We start from the raw sequence: 19,268 nt of genomic DNA on the forward strand, positions 1-19,268 counted from the left end.
TAAAACAGATGCTGCAACCAGGGAAAGCACCAGCCTCTCCATCTGTTGGTGACAAGGGTATCACCTCTTAGTTGGCTAACCCAGATCCCACTAGCAAGCCAGCCTGTTCCAGAGAAAGAAGGCTGGGAGGGCTGTGCTGCCTGTAGCTTCACCACAGGGAGGTCACAGCTTCATTCCTCTGTTCAGGAGATCATCATGCCATCACACACAGCCCAAACATCACACAAGACCTCTTATTGGTCTCCATGCAGTCCAGTGACCACAAAGAGCTTGAAGAAAGAACTCCCACACTTCAAAACATGCGGCAACTGTAAATTCAACAGCACAAGATCTTGAGCCACTTGCCAGAACTAGAGCTGCTTTGTACAGGCAGTTAAATAAACGGCCTCCAGAGGTCCCTTCCAACCTGAAATATTCCATACACCAACCTGGTCCGAGTCAGTCTCTGCAGGCAGCTCTGCTCCAGCATCTCTACACTCTTCCTTTTAGCAATGGGGCCCCAAACAAGCTGCCTTTGACCTGGAGCAGCCATAAGGGTCTCAGGGTAATCTTCTCACTGCACAAGAATGGCTTTAAGCAGCAAAGACCTATGCTCACAGTCTGAAATGAAAGTGGATTTCCCCTCAATCAGCTTACCTCCTATGTAAGATCTCTTACCTCAAAAACAGATTGGTTTTGGTTTTGTGTTTTTTGGCCATTCATTGTTTAAAACAGAAAATTAATACCCCTGGTGTAATTAAGATTTTTCTTCTGCTTAGTAGTGACAATTAGCTGCTTTCTGCCTGCTGAAGTGATCCACTAAAGGCTTAGGTTACTAAATATCAGAACTGAATCTTTGGTACTCATTTTAAGTCATGCAGTTTTGAGTTGTGTCAGTATTACAGGGAGCTGAAAGTGTGTTTCTCAACAACAACAACAATTAATATATATATTATATATATAATATATTATATATATTATATTATATATATTATATTATATATATTATATATATTATAAATTTTTTTATATATATAATAAAAATGTCTTTACATTTAAAAAACCAAACCAGAAGAGCACTCACGTGCACTGAATTCTGTCTCCTAGACATACAGTACTAACCTTATCAGTGCTTCTCCTCCTGTAGCAGCCTGGATGTCAGTGACAGCTAAAGAGAGCATTACCTTTGCTCTAGTCCCGAGCTGTGCAGCTGAAAAGATCTGGATGTGAGCTTAAATTAAGATACCCCAGGTAGCTCCTGCCTGCCCCCAAACCATCTGGCTCTGTTTGGGACCCGCAGCAGGCGGCGCTCCCCGGCTGCGGAGTGGGGTGAGCGGCTCCTGGGGCAGCAAAAGCCCCTTCCCCCCCTTCCCCGCTGCAGGGAGAAGCCCCTCACTGTGCAGTTATTCCTGCTGGAACCACAAACCGGATCCAGCTCTCAGCTGGGAGAAATAAAAGCAGGATTAGCGGTGGGCACTGGACAGCTACAGCCTTTTGGAGAGCGCCACGAGAAGGATAACTTCAGGCGTTTTGTGTTCTGGAAAGTCCGGGGCTTTGGCAAGTGCTGCCAGACAGATCAGCTGTGCTGCCTCCTGTAAACTGAAATGCCCTCTTGATTCCCCTGAAAAGAGAAAGAAATGAATGTGCTGCAGAATTGATACAGAACGAGACTGAACACGGGATCACTGCGCTGCCGTTAGCAATGATCACCCTAAGCACCCTGCGGACTTTCTGTGGTAGGAAGAGGTGATCTCTGTGAACAGAAATCCTCATGCTGACTTCCTGAGGTGGGAGCTGGAGTGATATTTTTAGATGAACCACATCACAGAGAGCAACCAAAGACATGCAGGAGACATTCAGGTTCGTTTGGTGAGAGACAGGCAATTCACACATTAATCTTGTCAAGAGAAATCATGTCCAATTCTGTAAAAATGCACCCAGTTGATTTTCTAGCAGCTTTCCAACTTTCACAGAAGTCTGGGTTCTGCAGGTAGCTTTAGGGACATCTAGCCTAACCTCCTGATATACAGGTTACAGAATTTTCCCCAGAAGTTCAATAAAGTGTATCTTGGAGATATATTCCAAACAGTGACACTCTAGGAGTTCACTCCAACAAGACTTGTCAATGTACAGTCCCCTTGTTGCTAAGAAATGATACCTCCAGTGGAGGTAGCAAATTTCTGCTTTTAGCTGTTAAATCTTGCTTGGCCTTTTATAAACACATATATAAAGGCCTCTTTTCCAGATCCCCTGTTTTATAAGTAATTCAGTAGCCAAACTACCTCTCTACTATTTTTTTAAACAAACTAAAAAGACACACTTTCTCAAATTTAACTTTAAAGACTTTATGGTCCTATTTTCAAGTTCCTTCGAACTCTCAAGACATTCCAGATTCTCCTAGAAACTTCTACACCAGAACTGGGAGCCCATTCAAATATCCAGGACTCCATTTACCCCCTTTAACTGATATACTCCCTCTTTTTTCTTCATCCCTTTACTTGGGAGAACAAACACCAGATGGACAGATGTGACTTACCTTGCCAGACCCCTGAACAGGATCCCCACTGCAGAACTGAAGCTGCTGCTTATGTCTTTGCACCACCCGCACCATGTTTGTTCCTCAGATCAGACACTCTGCCAGCAATACAGGTCTTCTGCATCCTAAGGAGAAAGAAAGTTCTTGGTGAAGTGAGGCAGGAGGCCAGCAAAACCGTTACCATGAATTTCCAGAGGGCAGACGTCAGCCTTTTTGGGACACTGGTTGAGAGAGTCCTTTGGGAGACATTCCTGAAGGACAAAGGAGTGCAAGAAGGGCTGGACGCTCTTCAAGAAGGAAATTCTGAGGGTGCAGGAGCAGGTTGTCCCCATGTGTCCTAAGACGAACTGGCAGGGAAGATGGCTGGCCTGCCTGAACAGGAACTGAAGCTGAGAACTCCCTGCATTTGAAAACACTAAAGCTGGCAGCACTGCTCCAAATTTACCACTGTGACAAGCAGCGCAATCCTACTAAAGTGGACATGCTTCTACTTGACCCAAAATTTGCCTTATCCACTCTTTATAATTTAAACCTTTGAGGAGACCAGTAGTGCAGTACTTAGCACGTGTCCTTTCCTAGCATGCACTTTTCGTCAAGTAACTTTTTTAGACAAAGAATTTTCACAGGAAGATGAGAAGATCTGTCTGATGAAATATTGACTCTCTCAATTCATATTAGATTCTCAAGCATCATTCAACAGCTCTGAATTGACTAAAGGCCATCACAGCAAATGGATTTCCACCTTCATCTTTAGTTCTTGTCTGAGTGATATTAATACACATTGTTTATCACTAATGAGCTCTAGAATATGATATTAACAGAAGCAATTAAAGCCCAGCATAACTGTCTGCAACACAGTGCTGGAGCTGAATATATGGTTAATGAATCACTTCCATAGCTCAGTTCCAGTTTCTGCAGTGCAGACTGTACTTCAGATGAGGTAAGCTCATCTTAGTGTCCAGGCTGTTGCCTTTGTTTTTAACTTCTGTGTCTGATGGAGGTTGCTTATGTAAGAGATCAAATAGGTATTTTGTACAGGTAGCCTAGTTGGGGTTTTTATTATTTATTTGTTGTTCAGTCATAGCAGCTACTTTCAAAGTGAGCTATCATATTTAGACTACTTCTTCCCTCACAAGGCATAGATTTAAACTTCTTTTAAGGTGTTTAAGCTCAGGAGAACAAAGCTTGCTTTGCAGCACTACTTAGCCAGGACTGCCAGACCCTGTCTTCTTGTGCAGTTAAACACTACAGAGACAACAGGCACATCAGGATGGGGTTTTTTGCCTGGTTAAACCCCTGCTCTCAAGGCAAAAGCCTTGGTGAAGTGCTGGCTTCAGGGCAACAGTTAAATGTCATTGGTGGCCACAAGAATTCAAAAGCTAAGACTGAGGTCAAGAAGGAAAGCAAAGTATGATGCTATACAGATAAATTTTGTTTTGTGCTAATGCCATGTCCCAGCAAAGGTTGGGCACCTCTGTCTTTAATGAACTGTATTAAACACTGAATCTTCAAGATGCTTCAGAGCTGACTCAGTCCTGAAAAGGAAACAAAAGCTGCTACTTGACAGCAACATTCTCAGAAGCAAAGATGAGAACTGCTGTAAACCTCCAATTTAATGACTTGGTCTTACACTGGAAGCTAGAGAATTTTTACTAGTGACATCAGTAGGAACATGTTGTAGTTAAAGCTTGACTTGAAACAGATGAGCTTTTCCATGTCCTGATATACTGAATAAACCACTCATCTAGTCTTGAAGGTGAGTGAAGAAAACCAGAAGTATCAGACAACATGATCCTTTAATCACATACTGCAAGAAATTGCTGAGACAAGCCAATGACAGTTTGAATTTGCTTTTGTCATATATTTTGGCAGAAGGCTCAAAATCTGCCTGAAGGTGCTCTGTCAGTCCAAAATGAGAGAAAGTAACAGCAGTTAAACTGTTTCTGTTTATACACTCACCTCTGGCTCTGCTGCAACAGAGCTGGCATCCTACATCTGTGATTTTTTCCTCCAAACAAACAGTTTTGCCTCTAGGCTCCCCTGGCTGGCTTGGACTGTGCTGCACGGCTGCTTCCCTCAGCCCCAGCTCTGGCTGCTGTTCTTAAAACATCCATCTGAAATGAAAGCTGAAATGTAGCTCTTCAGGTAGCAAAGTGGAACACACTTGTCTGCAGGAGAATCAATTTTTACCTGTCTTCACCAAGAGATGTTACCATCACAAATACAAGCAGGCTCTGTGACAAGCAGGCACTTTGACATTTTTGATCTCTGACCGATGCTTAGTGGCAAATTAGTCAGCAGTTCCTTTTTTATTTTTAAGGAGATATCTATCTAAGCAGCAAGATCAAAGCAGCGAAAGCATCATTTAATTATGCTGACTTGAATTGCAGTGTCACTTTAATCTGCAATCACTGAAGCAAAACTTCACCGAAAGCAAGGGAAATACTTCAGCAATTAGCCTGCTCTAAGCTCAGTGCTGCTGGAGTCACATTGCTGCAGCAGCCATGCTACTGAGCTCTGGGATGTCCCCACTGCCCAGCAAAGCCTGCAGGTGAGGGTCCAGCTCTGAAATACTGGAGCTATGACACTGGAGGTGAGAAAGGGAGACTTGCTGGGCTGTTTTAAACAAAACTATCTGGAAAGGATCTTTACAAGTTTTAACTTCAGTAAAGGCAGGGTTATTGAGCAACTTCTGTGCTTACAAGGCTTCTTGGTTTACTAGGGAGAAGACCATGTACTTCTACTGAAAGAGATCAGACTAGGTCTATGCTCTAAGTGTTTGGAAATAAACAACATTAATAATAAAATCATCAAAACCATTGTTTGGGTTGGAAGAGGTCTTAAATATTATCTAGTTCCAACCCCCTGCCATGGGCAGGGGCACCTCCCACTAGACCAAGTTGCTCCAAGCCTCATCCAACCTGGTCTTGAACACTTCCAGGGATGTGGCACCCACAACTTTCCTCAGGCAACCTGGACCGGTGTCCCACCACTCTCACAAGAAATAATTTCTTCCTAATACCCAATCTAAATCTATCCTCTTCCAGTTTGAAACTGTTACCCCTCATCCTATCACTCCATGTCCTTATAAAAGTCCCTGCCCAGCTTTCCTGGTCCCCTTCAGGCACTAGAAGACTGCAATAAGATCTCCCCAGAGCCTTCTCTCCTCCAAGCTGAACAACCCCAACTCTCTCAGCCCGTCATAGGACAATCACACAGATGGAAAGGAATGAGTAGAAAAGTAAAACCTTCCCTCCATTTTACATAGAGGCACCTAAAACATCAACTGAGAAAGCAGTTTACTTACAGTCCATAGAAAACCTGGAACACTATTACAGGCCACATCTTCACTGGCCAAAGCCCAGGATTAAATGGGCAGTCGCTTCCTCTCAGGGCCACCAGCAGCATAGACCCTTAGGACCATCCTTCAGTGCCTGGACAGCTGGGTGCCTGCCCTGCCCATGTGTCAGAGAATCATAGAATCATAGAATCATAGAATCCTAGGGGTTGGAAGGGACCTCGAAAGATCATCTAGAGGTAGGTAATTCAGAAGAGACATCCCCAGGGCTTTTTAGCCCATGAAAATGGTGGGAAGAGTAAGCCCCTTTACAAATCACTGGACAGGCAGAAGCAGCCACTGCCTCTCTATATACAGATACCTCAGAAAGCTCTGACCATCCATTTGCAACCTTCATTTTTTCCCAAGGAGCCAGCCACTGAGCACCAAACAAACACCAGCACTTACCGCTGGCGAGCGACCAGGTTTGTCAAAGGAGGGGGAAGACGCTGGTCTGAAGCAGATAACCCCCCCAAAAAAAAGCAGTCAACCCCCCAGTGAGTGCGTGGCAACCACCTCCTGAGGGCTCCTGGCCCATCTGCCCAGGCCAGCACCCGCCTCCACCCTGCCCGGGGCCCCTTTGTGCTGCCAGTTCTCAGGGGGGGCGGGGGTGGCCATGGGTGCTATATGAGGCACCTGCGGCTCTCACAATGGGCTGTGGGTGCTCGGAGGAGAGACAGATTGATGTATTGTGTGCGGGGGAGGAGGCTGTCACTTGAATCCATGTGAACCCAGGCTTTCGGGGCAAGGGAGATTGACAGCTTTTGTAGGTTGCAGCTCTCTTTCAAAGCTCTGCTTTATAGACAGTAGGTTAGGGGGCCCAGGCTTTCACTCCCATAATTCGAACAGGGCAATCATCAGCATTGAGAATTTCTTCTCTCTCTCTTTTTTTTTACCCCCCTCCACTTGTTATGCACTAAATGATTTCAGTGGAGGAATGTGCAGCATTAATTAGAATTGGTTAGCAGATACCAAGGGGAAAAGTTTCTTCACAACAACTATAGGAGGTGTCACTGCTACAAAGATGGTTTTGTTTTCCTTCTCCCCCACATTATCACTGCAATATGTAAGGTAGCGATTCTTTTCATTTAAATTAAGTGGAAAGCTACTAAATCTTGTTTTATTCTCCAAAAAGAGAAAGGTCCTTAACACTTATCTTTTAACTTCTTTTATTTTGTAAGGTTAGTGTTTACTTTTGCTTTCAGTCCTCTCCATTAATCGGCCTGCAAAGATGTGTATCCAGTTTTGTGTATCATTTAGCTCTTACAACTCTAGGCCAGTACAACTAATATATAAGGATTGTCTCCCGATTAAAGCAACAGTGTTACCATTTAAAATCAAAGGCGCTTGTCTAGAAGGACACATTGAAATGCAGAAGTGTGGCTGCCTGTTCTCTGCAGGGATTTCCTAGTTTCTTTCAACTTTTAAATAGAAGTTAAGCTAAAAGATGGACTCGAGCATATAAAGCAAGATCTTAGAAGAAACGCTCGTTAATGTATTTATGTTTTTGTTTCATTCCTTAAAAACTTTCCCCATTCACAACATGCTAAGAATGATTAGCCCTGGCAGTGTTTAAATAATTTCTCCTTTCAAATGTACTCCACCGGATTATCAAAAATAATTAAAAAACTATTTAGAAAAAAAAAATCAGACGTGAATGTCAACATTTAACAATAGACACAGTCCTGTCACTACATCACAGGGTAATATGAACACCATTTTCTGTCAGGGGGTTGAAAATTTCCAAATTATTACCAACATAAAGCATGTCTTCTTAAGACATTTAAAGACAACTGCAGCCTCCAGAAGTAGACTAAGTCTCCAAACCTTGCAACAATTTTACATGAAACATGAAGACATTTATACCTTGCCCACAGTCTCAGTCAGCAAAGGCTGCTAGTGTTCTTTGTACCAGGCAAAGTATAATTTTTGCTTCCTCCCCGCAAGAGAGTGCTGGCAAGTGCAGCCCCAGACAGAGCTGCCTGGGCAGGACAGAGCAGAGTTTCTCTCTTCCTACAGAGGCAACTGTTCTTCTCTTGCAGGGCCTGATTTTTTGTCTGACCCACATGCAGAGAGTCTGGCCTATGCCTTATAGAGTCAAAACCACAGCTTAATAAGTATGCTTTGTTATTCAGCATCTAGATCATAACGAGCTTGATTGTATTTTCATCTTACTGATAAATCAGGAGTTACTAGTGGGGTGGAGTTAGAGCTGTTTTAAACACAGCTCAGCATTGGAACAACTTTAAGAGCTGCATAAAGATGAGCTAAACAAAGCCTGTGCAAAGCAAGAGAGGAGCAGTTCCTACTAAGCATAGGATGCAGTTTTCTAAGTAGAAAGTCAAGTGAGTGAAAAGCCAAGTAAAATATTTCACCTTCTGGCTGGAGATTTTTCCCCCACCATGAACAGCAGCAGCAAGGTTATTAAACATCTGAAATCATCTTACAAGGAAAAATCCATTGGATATGAAGAGTTATTTTCCATAGTGCAGGGGAAGGGAGAAGAGTCTCTTTGCTAAGGAGATTCCTACCCCCCCTAAACAATAAGTTCAGCTTCAGTGGCTGGGATTTCAACCCTGCAGGGTGTGAAGTAACCCCAAAGGCTCAGTCAGAGCATAATTAATTAATTAATTAATTAATTAATCAGATGCCAATGTGCAGGGGATCCCAGGCAGCTGAGCCGTTTGCTGCCTCAGCCACAGAGCAGCAGTTTTCTGGGGAGCTGAGGTCACTGCAAAGATGGGTTTTGCAGGAAGCCCCAGCGTCGGTTGGGGCAGCCCAAAGCTCGCTGGTCAGCACCAGTTTCCTTCCCCCTGCAGCACTGGCACTGTGCAGCAGGACCAGAGCTGCATTGCTGCTAGGTGGGTTGCTCTCGACAATTTTCCCATGTCTCCTGCACCCTGGCCAGCTCCTTTTTCTTTTTTTTTCTTTTTTTTTTTTTCTTTTTCTTTTTTTTTTCTTTTTTTTTTTTTTTTTCCACCACAGTTCCTCTCTCAGAATTATGCATCCCTCATGCATGTAAATGAGAGGAGTCCAATTACAACCGAGGGAGAAAGGGCTTAATGAATCGTGAAAAAGCAAGAGTTGCATAGAAAAAGCTCAATCCCAGTGCCCTCTCATCCCCCCCCCCCGCCCCCAACTTGGAAACGTGTGTTTCTCATTTTTGAGAGTAAAGAGAGAAGGCAGAGGAGTGAAGGAGAGAAACCCGCAGCTGAATGAATACAGCACTTGTTTGTGTTTGTTACAGCCTGCACTTGAAATCTGTGATACACACTTTTAAAGAAACATAGTTAAGCAGAGAAGTTCTGTACCTCTACCCAGCACAAACAAATGCAATGCACGATTGTAGGTAACTATGCTCAAGTTCTCCCATCTGGGGTACATTACTCCTCTTACTCTCTTTTCCTCTGTGTTTCTGTGTAAGGTCTTACATGAATTCAAAGGACAAAGATCAAGTAGAAGCTGTTATTTATGAGGTTTTGTAAAAAACTGCCACAGGTTACACAGTGTAAGTTGTATGACCAGCTTTTCTCTAAAATTTGGTCTAAAAGTTTCCTTCTTTATTTCACAGAATCTTACAGAATCTTAGGGGTTGGAAGGGACCTCGACAGATCATGTAGTCCAACCCCCCTGCCAAAACCCCCTTTCCATTTGGGCATAGAAGTACCTGTGAGATTGCACATAGAAGTGATTTCTCATTAAGACAGGACACGTAGAAAAAGGAATAAGTGCCACAGAAACATTGATAGAATAACTCCACCTGTACACAGAGTTACACAGGAGTATGAATAACTTGTGGAGTTACACCAAGCTTAATTCAATTTTTTACTAACTTGATCTAGAACACTGCAGGCAAAATGCATAGGAAAGGCAGTGCACAACTTCAAGCAGCTGTGGGTAAATATTTGTCATTATAAGCAAATGGAATAAAAAAGGAAGACCTTCTGCTTTGGTGTGGCCCATTCTTAGTTATTTCTGCACAGGTGAAAGAGTCCTGAACCACTGCTGGTGATCCAGGAGCCCGCTCTGGTTAGTTTAGCTACTGCCATGAGTAGTGGAGCTAAACTCTATGATCTTATAAATAAGTTGTTACTGTCCCAAGTTGCTCCTTCAACTCTGGGGCATTGAAGTGAAGACAACAGAAATCCCATGATGGTGAAGAGAAAATAGAAGTGGTGCACAAGAGATGCCTGCCTTTGTGTCATGTACTCATTTTTTCTAATCTTCTAGTGATCTCTTTATTGGAATTGCCATTTGGCAGGGCTCTTGGATATGTTGTCAACAACACTGTCAGCAGGGAGGACATACTGGTCAGTAACCTCCATGTCCTGGATGGAAGTGCTTCCATCTACACTATTGAAATTGGAAGTGAAGAAATGATGCCAGCCCAGAGAGTGGGTGGAGTAGCCCAGATCACTTAGGAAAGGAAATAAAAGGAGCCATGTGGAAATACTGTACAATAGTAAGGGTTTGCCAGTCCCCATATCCACAAAAATTGTAAGTGTACACTCTGGGCTTTCTCAAAGAGACACAGTTGCTGAATTTTGTGAGGTTAACCTCCTGACTTTGTCTCAGGCTAGTTATCCTGGCCTCTTCACAGCAAGTGTTCCACAATCCTGAATTACTGGCGAGATTCACACAGATGGGTGCTGTCCCCTCATCTAACTGAAAATGAATGAAAATTTATAAGACGTCAGATAGAAAAAACAAATTACTACTTCTGGACTGCAGAAAGCAGAATGTTTCAGTCTGTTAAATTAATTTCATCCAAAGATGGTACAGAAAATATCCTGAAGAGCACACATGTTGTAGACCAAATTTTCATATATGTCACTTGTCCTTTAACTTTCCCCGGCCCACAGAATGACTCTGTCAGCCAGATAAATAAAACTTTGTTCAGAAACTAACAATTATAGAAGAACAGAGGGAAAAAAGACTATCTGAGATCCACAGTTTTTTGGATTGTTGTCCCCTTTTGTTACCTTTGCTGCATTACCTTTGCTCAGTGTAATGAATGTGGTGCTCAAGTGCATCTTGTTCTGGAGTGTGACTGACCATCATTCTGTAATTTTTTTACCTGGTTAGGAGTTTTGCTAATTTCAGATGAGAGGCAGTGCAAGGGAAGTTGCAAAGTTATGATCCTTCTGGCAAGAGCCAGCTCTTAGTTTGTCTCCTCTGCACTGTCAAACCACAAACTGCTCATGTGTGAGTCCATACAGTTGTCCTCCCTCCTCCACAGCTGTCACCTACTTCATATGATTCTGGATATGGCACAGGAGCCTGGGGAAAACACAGTTTAGGCTGGGATTTTCAGAATCCCTTCCTATGAATAATTCCCATGGACATCAATCTCTTTTCCCTTTGAACTGGTAACCTTTGTATCCATTATTAAAAACAGCTTTACATACAACTCTGTTAAGGAAAAGACCTATTCTGAAGCTCATGATTGGAATACATTTCATGATGGAAGGTGGATAAACAAAATGTTTTTAGTTGGCAGTTTCACCAATAGGCAGCTAACATGCTGTCAACATGTTTTCTTGAAGGCCCAAACACCACTTGGTGTTGAAGGACATTTTTTTTACTTTTGTTTTCCAATGAACACTTTTTTTTAAGTAATTTTAGGTCAACGCTTTCTTCATGCATTTTGAGGTTATCTTCTTTGTTTTGTAAAGCAGTGCAGAATAGCAGGTCTTTCATACAATATAATGGTAAAAAAGAAATACCAGTACAAATTATGAAGTCACTAATGAGATACTGATTTGGTATATCAACTTACAAAGCCACAAATAGCAAAGAACACAAAACCAAAGAAATGCTCCATTTCCCTATCAGTGGCACACACTGATAGCAGAAGGGACATTTTCTGCATCAAATCATACACCTGCAATCTTTATTTCCCAATATTTTCTCCACACGAGTGTTTCTTTTGTGCTGACGCATGGGGTGGTGGTCAGTTGGGTTGGGACAGCTTTCATAGATCACCAATTTGACCTCCACCTCCTGGAAAGGGGGTGGTATCTTTCTAATGCCTCTTCTCAGCAATGGCATAGAAGGACACCCAGGGGACTAAGTTCTTGCCAGTCTTTGCCTGCTTCCAGACTCTCTATCCCAGCCCTTTTTGCCCCATTCACTTGCTAACTCAGAGGTGAGAACATATGCACCTTGCCTTGTTCACCAAACCTCCTCTTTGTTTCTACACAACTTCTACCAAGAAGAACACAGGCTGGTGAGCCAGAAGGGAACAGCACAAGGTACAGACACCAATAAGTGAAAAACAAGGATCTATCTCAGTTTTGGTCCACCAGCTCTGACATACCTAGCTTTAAGATTTAACTGCACATGAGTTATGTTTTCAGTAATCAGTTCTGATTGTTGCAGCCCAGGATTTGACTGTCTGCACAAAAACATTTGCTCCTCTTTCAACAGAAAATGTACTAAAACACAGTTTAAAGTTGTTGTAGTTTTTTTTCTTAATGGGAAAACACGAGGTAATTAAGGAAATCATGCACCATGCCATGTGGAGGCCTCCTGACAAATACAACTTTGGTGGCCATGACCCTGGCCAGAGCAAGAAGGCTGTGATGTCACCTCATCCCCAAGTCCCAGTTTCACGGATACTATCTCTGAAAGGAATTGTCTAAAGGAGATTGTTCCTTATGAAAAGTTCACATGATGAAGTCTGAAGGGCTTGTTTCACTTGAAGCCCAGCAGGACAGAGCTGTTTGGAAAGAAGCATTCAGTGTGTTCTGTTTTGCTGAAAGCTGTCACAGTGAACAAGTACTTAGCAAACAGCATGAACAAGGATTTGAACTAGAAAACTAGCAGGGCCCTGACAACATTGTAACAGTGGGCTTGTCTGTCCAGAGCCTGTACATTGATGCATGGGGGCATGAGAAGGAAAACAGGAGAATTAGATTTTTGTATGTTTAATTTTTTAAAAGGTGGGAATTTATTATTGCTCTGAACTTGTTTGTATTTTTGTGGTCATCTTTGGCATCAGTGGGAGGGGAAAGCATCCTGGTGAGAAGGGGTGCAGGGCAGAGGCCCAGTGCAGAGCCCAAAGGGTGAACTGATTGCTTTGCTAGGAAGCAGCCACTGCTTTTCCTATTGTCCTGGTTTGTTATGTTTCTACTTCCATTATGATGGGCTGACTGTTTAAGCTGTTGCTCTTTATACCTCTAATCCATATTTTGCAGTGAACAAAATCTAAGTCCCAGTCCAGAGCTGAAGGAGAACCTGCCATTCCACACCTTGAAAACAGGTCACAGCAGCTGCTGAGCCACACAGGTAGAGGAGACTAGCACCCATGAAAGGCTCTCCTCCCCCTCCCCATCATACAAGAGACTGTTGAAGACAGCACATTGACAGTGACACTAGGATCAACAGAAATTCTCCTTTTAGTTTTACACACTTCAGCCATGCACTTGTTTCTAAAGCAAACCTCAAAAACACACTAACCACACCTTTTCACCAAGATAAGGACTACAGTTTTCTAGTTTATGACAAGAAAAATTTCAGAAGCTGTAATAAATAACATTTCATTTATCACTTCTAACATGATGTGGAATTTCCTAGACTTGAAAAATCCTTAGCTGGTGTTCTTCTTTGCTAAGGGGACTAACAGTCTCTTCTTCAGGTTGTCTTCTGCTAAGAAATTTACACAAAAACTCTGTTTCCCTCCTCTTTACAAGCACAGAAGAGGCTCAGGATGAAAAACACTTTTCTAGCCTATAGGAAAACCTGTCCATTTTAACAGGTCCTGGAACATGTTCGTGGACCTTCCATTCATTCCCTTCATACTCTTTACCATGGCTGAAAACCTCTGCTAATGGTTTGTGGAAAGAGCACAAGTGGAGAAAGATAGAATGAAGAACCACCTGTCTCTACCAAAGCTTAAACCTTGGACAGGAGCATTGCTCACCTAAGTTGATCCTAGGAATTCCTTGGTAGAAATTCCTTCTTTTCTCCATTCATGCTCAGTAATAGCGTTATTATTCTCTCTGTAAATTGGGATCAATATACATTGCCTTTAAATTATTATAAATTACTATTTTGTGATTCTGTGGTAAAGATTAACTTGTCTGGCTTCCTGTCTCAATGTGGCCCATATGCCATTTATGGTAAAATCTTGGGATCTGAGGAATGTGGAGCTTCCAAACCCTTTAGAATTAAGGACTCTTCAGAGCTGCAAAGGCAGGAATGTTTTTTAGTAATTCAGATGGTTTCTGGGTAAGTTCTGTACTAAGGCCCTTCACAGCACTGCTAAATGGGTAGAGCTGTGTTAAAGGGAAAGCAGAATTGTGACCACCAAAGTGACACGTCTGTGCTGGCTTTCTCCAGATCTGAGGAACATGGTTTATCACTTTAATGATAGTGCAGATGTATTATTTTCTAATGAACATGTAAGTATCAGGTGTTTCCTCAGGCTCAAAAATATCTTGTGGGATTGAATTTAGTCCAATGACACTCAAAGCTAATATATTCCTTTGACACCCACATACCTCAGGATCCTGGTAACTCTATAAAAAGTTTCTTCCCCCTATAACAGTGTTTTCAGCAAAGCAACTCTCTTTTTCAAGGAGAATAATTCTGATAAGACTGTTCTCCCAATGATGTTTTTCAGCTGCTCCCTAAACCAAAGAGCATATTTTCATTATGAAAAAAGTAAGTTATCTTCCCCTCTTTTTCTTTGCTTTTCCAGCCCAAATCTCCTCTCATTTCAAGTATACCACAGTGCAGAAGTTTCAAAGAGAAAGAATTAGGCTTGTTCTAAAATGCCTCCATTATTTAGGGACTCATAAAATTTACAGCCACAGCATCTAATCAGAATAGTTTTGTACAGAAGCAAAGCTGTTCCAATTTACCCAGCAGGGTCATACTCACCAGCTCTCAGGCCCAGCTCTCTCCAGTGGCTTTTTAACTGCAGACAGTCATCAGTCTGTGAGAGACAACAGTCCTGTGATCCCAAGTTCTCTATGGAAAGGCCATGCTGATTCAGCTAGAAAGATGAAATCCAAATGATTAAAAATGTCCTCTAGAAACTTTACCCATACTTATGCTGCACTGAAGCCTCTTTTCTAATTCTTTTTTCAGTCTTTGAAGATACAGGCAGATGTCCACTCCACAGGCAGCTGTGGCCACAGAACACAAGCCACCACTTGATTTGTGGGATGGCTTCTCTGAGTGCCCTCAGATTGCTCCAGACAAAACCTGGCTTAAATTAAACATTTTTTAATAAGACAGCTAGGTTTAGCCTGGAAAATCTCATCTTAAGAGATAAAACGCTCAGATTATGCCCTCACCACAGGACTGAGAGTGAAATCCCATGAAGAGGTGACCTCCAGGTAGAAATGGTGACATGCCAGCACCACAAACAGCATGACAGTTACACATCTGCTGCTAAAATTGTCACTGTTCCATCTGACCGCCTAGAAAATAACACTCAGCAGCAGAATTTCTGTCCTTGCATGCCATGGGAAAAACACATAGTGTCTTCCATTCCCCACCCCCACAGATAAACAGTATTACTTGTCTTTAAGATGTTCTCTTCCCAGGGTAGCCTATCTTTAACTCATGCACTGTTTGAAACTGTAAAACACAGAGCTCCTTTTATGCAGGGAGGGATGTGTTTCTGCCAGGTCCCAGTGTTCTAGGGAATTTGCCAGATCCCTCAATAACTTGATCCTCCGCTTTTTGGCTCGAATGTTCAAACTTGGCTCTTTGGTCTGAGTTCTCCCAAAAAAAAGATCTCCATCCCCTCCCACATCACACTCTCCTCACTGCCTGGTAACCTTGTGTGAGGTCCATCCCCTTTAACATTTCCTTCCCCAGCACGGCAGCCGGGGAGGGAGCAGGAGCAGTCAGTCTCTCCACCCTCCAGACAACACAGGAATATGTAAAACCGAAGGATTTCTATTTGCAGCGTCTCATTTCAGTTGTCTGATGCTTAAAACATTGCAGTCCTGTACTGGGTTTGATGACCACAGCACAATATATCCTTCATAGAGCTGCAGAAAACCAAAACAAGTGCCAGGAACAAGGAGAGAGAAAGTAAGGGACTGGGTCCAGCCCAGCTGCGCTGTACTGGGAGACCAGTCAGGGTTAGGCACACCTGCCCCTAACTGGGGAAGTCAAATATACATACCAGGCCCAGAGCTATGGCTCCTACTCTCTGGGACTGCTGCTTGGATAAGGGTTAGAATTTAGGCAAATTTATCATTAAAGATAATGCTAAGGGTTAAGTCCATGCCAGCAAGACTGCAAAAGTGTCAGCCTGAGAGAGAAGGGAGGTGCCACCCTGTTGGCTGTGGTGTCATTACACAAACACAGTGGCTGGAGGATATAGCTGCTCCTGTTCCTGGCCATCTGACCGACTTCCCTCACAAGCTCTTGTTCCCTCCTCTAACCAAAATGAACAGATTTTGCAGAAAAAAAGGAATGTAATATTACAAGTCCCATGTTAATAAAATGCTTGAAAAACACAGTGCAAATAATACTATGGATCAACTTTGTCCTGGGTTTCAGCCACTCTAACAAGCTTACAGCAGAGATGAATTTGCTCTGGTGCTTTTGTCAATAAAATTCTAGATTAAAAGAGACCCTATACAAAGCTGGTCCCAGAGGTAATTGCTAGTTAATCAGCCAATTAACTGACCCAACGAGTAGGAAAAAGGGGAGGGGGAGTAAGGGGGAAAACAAATCAGTCAAGGTATGGTAGAACATAATTCTTTAGGAGTTAATGTTAGAAACCTTTTCAAAGGGATTACAGCCTACCTTGACTCATTCCCCCATCTTCTTTTCTTTTCCCCTTCTTCCCAATTTGTAATTGTTGGTTCCTCTAATTGGCTGATTAACTACTTATCACAGACAGACCTGGAGGTATGTGGGATCCCATTAGCCACGGAACTTGATTTCATCTAGCAAAGCATCTGCAAGGGCTGTTTTTCTCCTACCCAGGCTGATGGTTTAGAGTCAAGCAGCATTTCATTTGAGAATATTATTTTTTTAAACTAGCATCTCTTTTATTTATTTAATACTACAAAGAAGGGAAAGATTTTTTTTTTTTGAGAGTTAGTTATGCAGAGTCATTTTTAGCACTGGTGTTTGTACCCCTCAAACTAACCTATTTATATTCACTGATACATTATCAACACGATCAAGATACTTTAATGAATGAGTTGTAACAGCTGCTTGATGTTATGGTAATAAGTAATGACAATAGAATTAATCTCTATTTTCCTTTGATAGTCACCAGGCTGCTTTCTACTAGCAGCAGTCCTGGGAGATGGGTCCTAATGGTGAAAAGGGCGAAGTAAGAAAGTTATCCTAATTTCCTCTCTTCGGAGTCCTGTGGGGGAAAAGAGCAGAGCTCACCCTTGCAGTTGTTGGCTTCACGTAAGATTTGTAGTAGATCAAAAAGGAGGTACCAGCCTGTTCTGGTACATCCGGAAAGCATGCAACCAAGGGGGAATTCAAAGTTGCTGTCTGAAGCTTCAAAGAGGAGTTTTGCTGTTTGATTAACATAAAGCAGATCTTACAGCATGTCATTAATGCACCTTTTCCAGCATCGTGTAGACAGAGATGGAGCTGCTGTCCTTAAAACCATGACATCCTAGGTAGACAGGGCACTAAGTCTGACCTCTCTAAAACAATACCTGTCAGTGCTCATGGCTGCACATTTGCAGATTATTTTCTAAATTCTAAATTTTCTAATTCTAAAATTTCTCTCTCCTCTTTGCTTGGGCAGCAAGACCCTTGGCAAAGCAGCAACTCCTCCACATGCAGTTGTCCAGGGAAATGGGGACATAATGAGGTTCTCCTAACATAACCTCTATTGGGTAAACCCCTCCTTCCAGTTCCGCTTCTTCAGCTTCAGAAGAAAGTTTGGGGTTTTAGTTCTATTTAATATTTGTGACTATTTATTGCTCCTGCCCTGTTTTCTCCCTTAGCAAAAGATCTGGCTGAGCATGGGCAGCCCATCCTCAACTGCATGTAAATCACAATCTGATTAGGAAGTGATATATTCATCTCTAACTCCTGCATAAAAGTTATTCAAGTATTTTGACAAACTAAGTGCTGTTTACTTTATACGTTTTCTGCTAATTCTAAAGATTTTTGCAAACCTAAAGGATCTCATGGAATTTACAGGCTTGTGGCTCTGCTATTGAAAGTATAAAAGCATGCTAAATTAAGTTGATTTGCCTGTGAAAGAAACACGTCCATTATTCATGTCAGGGCCCTGTCACATCAAATTGAGGGAGTGAAGAAAAACCTTTTTTATCAACGTTTAGAAGCAAGGAAAAACCCAACTATTCAGGGACTGAATTTCAATTGGGAGAAAGTCAGTCTGAAAGCTAGGTTAAAAAAAAAAAAAAAGTTGGGGACATGTCTAATGTTGGAGATCAGCAAAGGGTGGGTTGATTTAACTTTGGCTGGAGGAAACTTGAATTACACACAGTCTCGATGTCTCTCATGTAAACTTGTCAAAAGTAGTTAAGCTAATTCAGATGTAAGTCTCTTCAGACCTCATTTTTCTTGCTTGCTTCAAAGTAATGATAGAAATGGTTACACAGATGGAGCACTGCATTTGTGTGATGCTAATATTTTTATCCACTGGCTATCACATGTTTTGATTCTTATTAGCAGGCAAGATGTAGGGTTTTTAAAGTTTGATTATCTGATAGAAAAAAATGAATCAAGATTGGTTTAGATATGGTTGTGCATCTCTGTAAGAGACGGGGCTGACATGATCAAAAATACTCAGGTTTGTTATCTGGCCATTGTAAGACGTATTCTTTCATGTAGCCAGAAAATCTTGACTGACTTTTTAAATTATATACTGTGACTGGTACAGACAAAATAGAAGGCACATGTATACTTGTTATTTTATAAATAAAAATAGTTTGCAGTCTACTAAACTATTTCAATATACATAGAGTTAAATGAGAAACTGTACAGCAAATAGTTTTATAAACTGAAATTCTTCTCATTGCCCAATTATAATTTCTTGTGTGGCTTGCTTATTTAGCAAAACAAAAAGCTTACAGTTCCTTCTCACTACAGTTGGTTTTTTTATAAGCTTAAAACCAGCATGTTAAGTGGCATTTCACAGTCTTCTGCTTAAAGCTTAATTGGTTTAGACTGAATCCTTAGAGATATTCATTAAAGGAGGTCCAGTTTTTATGTCACTGACATTATTACACTGTACAAAGGGTAATTCAGTAACTTGTTTGCCCTAAATCATCCTTCTGGGTATCAGGCTTATATATCATTTCTGCATGAGGTTTGCTTTCCTACCTTTTGCTTTTCTCTAACCTCAGAGCCCTTTGGTTATCACTTTTTCTGCTTTAAATCTCTTATCTGAAAGACACTCTACCACCTCAGCCAGGCACTCTCTTATACTTCCCAGCTTCA

The 19,268-nt window shown here is 42.1% G+C and overlaps 1 long non-coding RNA gene across 2 annotated transcripts; it reads right to left on the bottom strand.

Moving 5' to 3' along the window:
• Positions 1–1,033: 1,033 nt before the first annotated feature.
• On the bottom strand, positions 1,034–15,420 carry LOC127389598 (uncharacterized). Of its 2 annotated transcripts, none has more exons than XR_007890670.1 (4): positions 15,384–15,420; positions 14,739–14,853; positions 4,475–4,629; positions 1,034–2,640 (listed from the first exon to the last, which is right to left on the bottom strand). It is a non-coding gene; the product is annotated as an uncharacterized LOC127389598 (long non-coding RNA). The 2 variants fall into 2 exon arrangements; XR_007890669.1 differs by lacking the exon at positions 15,384–15,420 and adding an exon at positions 15,158–15,315.
• Positions 15,421–19,268: the final 3,848 nt, after the last annotated feature.

Source organism: Apus apus, chromosome 12 (assembly GCF_020740795.1).
Source record: "Apus apus isolate bApuApu2 chromosome 12, bApuApu2.pri.cur, whole genome shotgun sequence".
Lineage (NCBI taxonomy): Eukaryota > Metazoa > Chordata > Aves > Apodiformes > Apodidae > Apus > Apus apus.